Here is a 7,292-nt window from a genome sequence, read left to right as displayed (position 1 = left end):
CCGTCGGCACCATCCTGGAGCAGCAGGTGAACGGACAATGGAAGCCGCTGGCATTCTTCAGCTGGCTTCTCCGCCCACCAGAGCGCAAGTATAGCGCTTTTGACCGTGTTACTGGGCATGTACCTGGAGGAGTGGCATTTCCGCTATTTCTTGGAGGGGAGTACTTTTACCATCTTCACTGACCACAAACCCCTCTCCCAGCACTCGCGATGGCGAAGGACCCCTGGTCAGCCCACCAGCAGCATCACCTCTCCTTCGTGTCGGAGTTTACCTCCGACATTCAGCACAAGGCAGGTAAGGACAATGTGGTCGCTGATGCACTCTCGCAACTGGCCATCTGTGCACTGATGCCCAGCCTCAACTTCGACCAGCTCGCCTGGGACCAGATGTCCGACAAGGAGATGAGAGCCTTCAGGACTGCCATCACAGGCCTGCGGTTCCGAGACCTCCTGACTCTGAGCGGCGGAAACAGCGTCTGGTGCGATGGCTCCATGGGCACCTTGCGGCCAGTGGTTCTCCAGCAGAGGCGCAGGCAAGTCTTCCACCACATCCATGATCTTTCGCATCCATTCATCAGGTCCACGGTCTGGTTGGTGGCAGAGCGTTTCCTCTAGCACGGGCTGCGGAAGCAGATTGCGGGGTGGGCCAGAACATGCACCCATTGCCAGATGTCCAAGGTACACAGGTACACCAGGGCGCCCATGCAAGAGTTTGAGCACGTCCGAGAATGGTTCAGCCATTCACGTGGACATAGTCGGGCCCTTACCCATTTTGCGGGACAACCGTTACCTGTTCACGGTGGTGGACTGCACCATTCATTGGTCCGAGGTGATCCCGATGCCAAATGCCTACATGGACTCCTGCTCCTGATCGCTGTTGCATGGTTGGGTCACCCGGTTCGGTGTTCTGAAACACCTCACCAGCGAGCGGGGCGCCCAGTTCACCTCTGCGCTCTGGGCACAGCTCACCAACAGGTTGGGGATCGAGCTACGCCGCACCATAGCCTATCACCCGCAGGCCAATGGGCTGGTCAAACATCTACATTGCCACCTTAAGTCAGCACTTATGGTCCACCTCACCATTCCCGATTGGGTGGACGAACTGCCTTGGGTGATCCTGGCATCCTCTCCATGCCCAAGGAGGATCTGCAGGCGTCATCAGCTGAGCTGGTCTATGGCGCACTGCTGGTACTTCCTGGTGAGTTCATCAACGCGCCTCACAACCCCCAGTGGTCACCGCACGAACTGCTTCCCCACATCCGAGCTCACTTGGACTCCTTCACACCCCCGCCACCACCCAGACACGGCACATGGCCATCTCACATCCCCAGCGAGCTGCTTTCTGCAGACATTTTTATTCGGTGGGGCCCACCTGCGGCACTTCTGCAGAGACCTTACGAGGGGCTGTACACGGTTGTCCAGCATTCAGGGTCTACCTTCACGCTGGACATCGGTGTCAGGCGGGAACTGTTTACTGTGTACAGGCCGAAGCCAGCTCACCTTGACCCCACTGAACCAGTGATTGTGGCCCAGTCCGAGAAGCGAGGCCGGCCAGCTAAAAAGGACATTGGCACCAGTTCTGTGTGGGGGGGGGGGGTGCTGTGTGGCGGCACACCACTAGGCAGGCGAACTGGCCCCGCTTGTAATCCATGTGGCGGGGCAGCTGGCCAAAATGGTGTCATCAGGGGTTTCCCCTTCTTCTCAGCACAGGGCTCAGAAGCCCCCGCTGGTGGACCTCGCAACACCCGGGTGACGTCAGCGCCCCCAGTGCAGTTCTCAGCCAGGTCCAGGCTGGGAGTATAAGTCCAGCCCAGCAGCCTGCAATAAATCAGTTCTGCTCACTGAGCTCAACCCATCTAGTTGTGTGTTCTTTCAGTAGTAGTGTAGCTGCCGCTACATGACAAATATTTACCAAAATTATGGATCAAAATGGATTTGTTAAAGGGGAGACCTGCGTGTGCAGTGACCTTGGGTGCTGAAAAGGCATTTGATAGATTAGAATGGTATTTCCTCTTTAAGGTTTTAGAGAAATGAAGATTGGGTTAAAATCTATTTTAAAAAACTATTGCAAAAGTAGTTACAAATGAACAGATTTCATATTTTTTGAATTAACGAGATCAAGTAGACAAGGTTTCCCATTTTCGCCAGATTTGTTTTAGCAATAGAACCATTAGCTGAATTAATAAGAAAAGACTCAAAGATTGTGGGTATTAAGGTGAAGCAAGAAGAATATAAAATAAATTTATTGATTTATTTAAGAGATCCTTTAAATTCTTAACAACTTAAAATTAGGATAAAAGAATATGGAGACATATCGGGTTATAAAATAAATTGGGAGAAAAGTGAAATTATGTCTTTAGTTAATGGGGATTATGAGAAATATAAGTAAATAATAGAATCTAAATGTCCAGATCCTGGAATAAAATATTTAGGTATTTGTGTGCAATTAGATTTGACATTATTTAAATTAAATTATTTATCTTTATTAAAGAGGATTTTACAAAATGGAATATGTTACCTATTACTTTGATGAGTAGAGTAAATTGTGTTAAGATGAATGTTTTTCTTCGAATACAATATTTATTTTAATCGATTCCAATTGCAATTCCTCAGAAAAATTTTAAGGAATTAAACGTCTGTGTTAGAATTTTTTTTGTTGAAGGGGAAAATAGCTAGGGTTTTTTTTGGAGAAATTGACGTGGAAATATAATTTAGTGGGTTTACAGCTCCCCAATTTTATGAATTATATAAAGCAGCAAAGTTGAAATTTATCAATGTAATTTATGATTTAAATGGGTAAATATAGAATTTGATAAGATAGGAGAAACAGATTCACAACATTTTATTTATAAATGGAATGCAAGATTGTTAATAGCAAATAGAGAAACACCAAACTGAAACATTTAATTGAACTTTGGATTAAAGTTGATAAAGAGATTGGAGGAAGAGGTTTAATGTCTGGAAGAACACCTGTATTTCAAAATAGACTCATTCCATTCTCGATGGAAAATGGATTTTGAAAAATTTGTCAAAATTGTGATATTAAGAAAGTTAAAGATGGTTTTGAAGCCAGAAATGTATTACTTTAAGTAGAATGAAGGAAAAGTTTAAGATAATAGAAAATACAAAATTTTGTTATTATCAAATTAAGAGAATTTTATGAAATCTTTGGTCTAGATTTAGTATTACCAGTGGAGACAGAAATAGAATTATTATTATGTACTTGGGATGTAAAGAAATTTATTTCAGAAATGTATAAATTATTACAAAAGAAGGCATTCATAAATGAAGACATAAATGGGAGGTAGATTTAAATAAGCAAATAGATAATAGAGTATGAAAAGTACAATAAATGTGAGATATCGGTTATTTCAATATAATTGTATTCATCAGTTATACCTAACACCACAAAAGTTACATAATATGAACTATACTTATTTAAATTTATGTTTTAGATGTGGGCAAGAAGTTGGTACTTTTTTACATTCAACTTGGTAGTGTTCCGCAAATGAACCTTTTTGGCTTGAAATGGGTAATTTATTAGAACCAAAAACTGGAGTAAGATTGCCACAGGATCGAAGGTTATTTTTACAGGGAGATTAAACCTAAATTAAAACTGAATATGTATCAAGTAAAATTTATTCAAATTGCCTTGGCAGTAGCTATAAAATGTATTTCTATAACTTGAAAGTCAGATATTGATTTCGGAATGGATAGATGGCATGCAGAAATTCGGAGTTGTATTCCGCTTGAGAAAATTAAGAGATAAAATATCATATACTTTCTAAAATATGGAGATCATATTTACAAACTCTTGGTATTAAAATTTAAATGAATCTCAAATATACCCTTTCTCTTATAGGTCTCTATGTATATTTATATATTTAAAAGTATTGGGAAATTAAGTGCTCCTGTTGTGTTTTTCTTGTCCCTCTTTTTTTTCTTTCTTTTTAGTTTGTATGGGTTGGGAGGAGGAGGGTGGGGTGGGATTAATAGGAGGTTTTTCTTTCTTTTGTATTTCTTTACTTTTTTTTCTCCTTTTTATAAAATACCACATATTTGGATTAAGTTTAAAATATTGTAATATGTTTGCTAAATGGTTTTATTTTAAATAAAGAATTTAAAAATTCATTTGAGTTCCAAGATCAGTAGGAGTTGTGGTGCAAATTATGGTCTATATTTGCAAACAAAATAGGAAGATAGAAAGTCTAATGAGAACTCACTAAAGGTTATAGTTTAGTTGTGAACACATACATACTACTCATGTTTGACCCATCATCTGTGAAATTGTATTTGCTACTAAAATTTCATTTTATAGCATATTATTGCCTGGAGTGAAGTACAAAATTTGAAATAAAAATCCAATATGCAATACAGCTGGATATGGTGCCTATCATATATAAATTCATTTCATGTCCCTCTTCTCAGGAATTTCTGTGAAAGTTACACACATTTGTTATTAACGGGGCTTCTTACTCAGAAAAGTGTGATTTAAATTGTGTCCACAATGCAAAATCCCAATGTGCAATTAATCCTTGACATTTTCATGACAGAAGACATATACACAACTAGTGCTCATTAGAATGTGCTGTTTATTTATCAGAATTCCAAATTTCCATGTGTGCCACACTTGTTAAATTGAGGATGATGTCAGACTGGTAGATGTTCAGAGAATGAAGGTGACTTGAGATAGATTCAAAAATGGTACAACTTAAAAGATATGTGGAAGATATGTCCAGTTTCTACAGGGAACCAGGAAGCATTCTTGACTCACATTCTAAGGCCATGAGTGGAGATAACCATGATAGTCATTGCTCAGAATCAAGGACCTGCATCCTATTTGACAATTTGTTCTATGCCTTCATATTGCAATTAATGAATGGATCTTTAAATTACAAAACCCATTGACTGCACACGTCCCAGACACTGCTTAATGCAGCACACACTAACTCAGCAAAAAATAATCTTATTTAGGAGTCAAAGCCAACTTCCACAAGCATTTTCACATTTTCAAACACTGAGCACTGATGCAAAGTTAATACCAATAATCCACATCTTCCTCTCTCTGGAAGCTATTCAATGTCAGTCACAGAGCCCAAATATAACATGCCACACTTTCCTCTTGCACAAATTTACCCCTTGAGGAGAGAGTGCTCATCATTAGAGTGGCCACTGCAGAGTTGAACCCACGAAAGACAGCAGCCCATATAAATAATCTTCCTCACACTTCAGCTACTCTTTCTGTTGCTGCTTTGCTGGACAGAACTGACTGTTGTCACTTATGCCAAATTGAACCTGCAGATATAAGACAGCTATTGCCTCCTGATAACTGAATTGTGCAGAGACCTTCAGTGAGCAATAGACCACTCCTACCTTAAAAATACTGAATATAGTCTCAACTAATATCAGATTCATTTCATAAGGTGGTAGAAATCAATCAGGAACTAAACTGTAACTAGTCAATTATGCTTTTAAATAGTGGTAGTTAATGGGGGCTGTTTCTTGGTGCTGTTCAATGCATGAGGAATTGAGCTCAAATTTGAGTGCTGGTGTCAAAATCAGTATTTCATGTGGATTGATGATGGTCTACACTTCTATGATTATTACTTGAGATGATGGTCTTACCAATATCATGTCTCCCATCCCAAATGTGCTTACATGTTCATTGGATTATCTTAGCAGATACAGGACACAAATAAAATATGCCACTGGGCTGAGATTTGCAGCCAAGGCCTCCCTGAAGAATCAACAATCATCAGGGAAGGGTAAAAGTACAAGTCAGCCTTCCTCAGTTGCATTTTTGCTTGTCACTATGACAAGAAAGCCTAAGATTGATGCATGGCAGCATTCCATGTCTGAATCCAGGCCCAAGGTTAATGAGTAACCAATCTGAAGTACTTTATTTTCTGATCAGTAACAAAAAAGAATATGACCTAAGATATTGAATGATGTCTAAATTTATACTTTTTTATTTTTCCATATAGGATTATTTATCAGTTTAGCATTTATTTATAGCAGTTTTATAATTTCTTTCTTACCTTCAGAACAAATATTGCAAATGTTTGCAGAGCATGTGTTTGAAATCCTGATAAGATTTAGTGTGTAATTTTCTGCTCTCTATTTCACAATTAAAATTTCACACAAGAGTGGACTCCACTTTGTCATCCAGCCCAATCTTCATTTCCATAACAAACACCAAAAGACCCTAAAATATGGGTTAAAGGTGGTTTCTTTTCACTTATCCCTACTTGTCTGCTTTAAATGGGGAAAAATGATTTGGATGACCTAGTTTTTAAACATTGGTTTCAAAAGAGGATAATTGTAGATTGGATGGTTAATATGTTGTTTAAGATCACCAAGATATTACAGAATGTCACTAAAACACAACCCGATTTGAACATTCTTCCCATGAAACATGCCAAATCAGCCCCTTGGGCTGGAATATGTTGATCATTTTCTCACCTTAAGGAGCAGAGGACCAAAGAATGCAGTATATGTTGGATAATATTCTGCAGCCCTCAAGACACATCAAAGATGTGTTCACATCTATGTTGTCCAAGTGGCATCAGAACACAGAAAGCTCATGGCAGTCATGAATGCTGGGAGACAGCTGGTGCCTAACAAGGTTAGGTGAAGGAATAAATGCACTCCAAAGAAAGCTGAAATATAGTTTCGAGTGAAAGTTTACGCCACAAAACACTTCGTACCATGAGAAAAGTTCTTCTGAGAGCAGTCTAACAGGTTTGTTCTAACATTTATACAACCACATAAAGGGCAAAATTTACACATTTTAGAATTACTATGAAATAAAAGATCAATTAGCACCAACCAAGAACAGCGTGATAGCATTTTAATGGGATTCATTCAGTCTGTAGGGAAGAAAATGTCTTTAGGCTTGTGGGTATGCACTTTCACTCTTTTGTACCCTCTCCCCAGTGAGAGGAGGGAGAAGAGTGTGTGTTCAGGATGTGAAGATTCCTTTAGTATATTGGCTAACTTTGGGAGATGTAGACAGAGTCTATGGAGGAAAGAGAAGTTTGTGTGAGCAGTGATGCATCCAGCATGTATGCTTTCAGTGGTTCACCTGTAAAAGTTGTTATAGGACAAAAGGGACATGTTGAACTTCCTTTGTCTTCTCAAAAAGTAGAGGTCTTCTGGTGTTCCTTGCCAAGGTCAGGTCAATGGAGATGAAAGGTTATGCTGTCCTTGCTTGGTGCTGATTCATCTTTGTTTTCATTGGAAACATACTCCACAATTGTACTCTCTCCACAGCTGTGTGAACATTAGAGATAA

At 39.8% G+C, this 7,292-nt stretch overlaps 1 protein-coding gene across 9 annotated transcripts in view; it reads right to left on the bottom strand.

Moving 5' to 3' along the window:
* Nucleotides 1–4,574: 4,574 nt before the first annotated feature.
* The window catches only part of ift172 (intraflagellar transport 172), a 226,881-nt gene continuing 224,163 nt past the window's right edge, over nt 4,575–7,292 (bottom strand). For all 9 annotated transcript variants that reach the window (XR_011340510.1, XR_011340509.1, XM_069886606.1 and 6 more), the window contains one exon: nt 4,575–7,271. The gene's annotated coding sequence lies outside the window, so the exon portion shown is untranslated. The remainder of the gene's footprint in view (nt 7,272–7,292) is intronic.

Source organism: Narcine bancroftii, chromosome 6, assembly GCF_036971445.1.
Source record: "Narcine bancroftii isolate sNarBan1 chromosome 6, sNarBan1.hap1, whole genome shotgun sequence".
Lineage (NCBI taxonomy): Eukaryota > Metazoa > Chordata > Chondrichthyes > Torpediniformes > Narcinidae > Narcine > Narcine bancroftii.
Note: the sequence above shows the minus strand (reverse complement) of the source record. Positions and strands in the feature narration are given on the sequence as shown.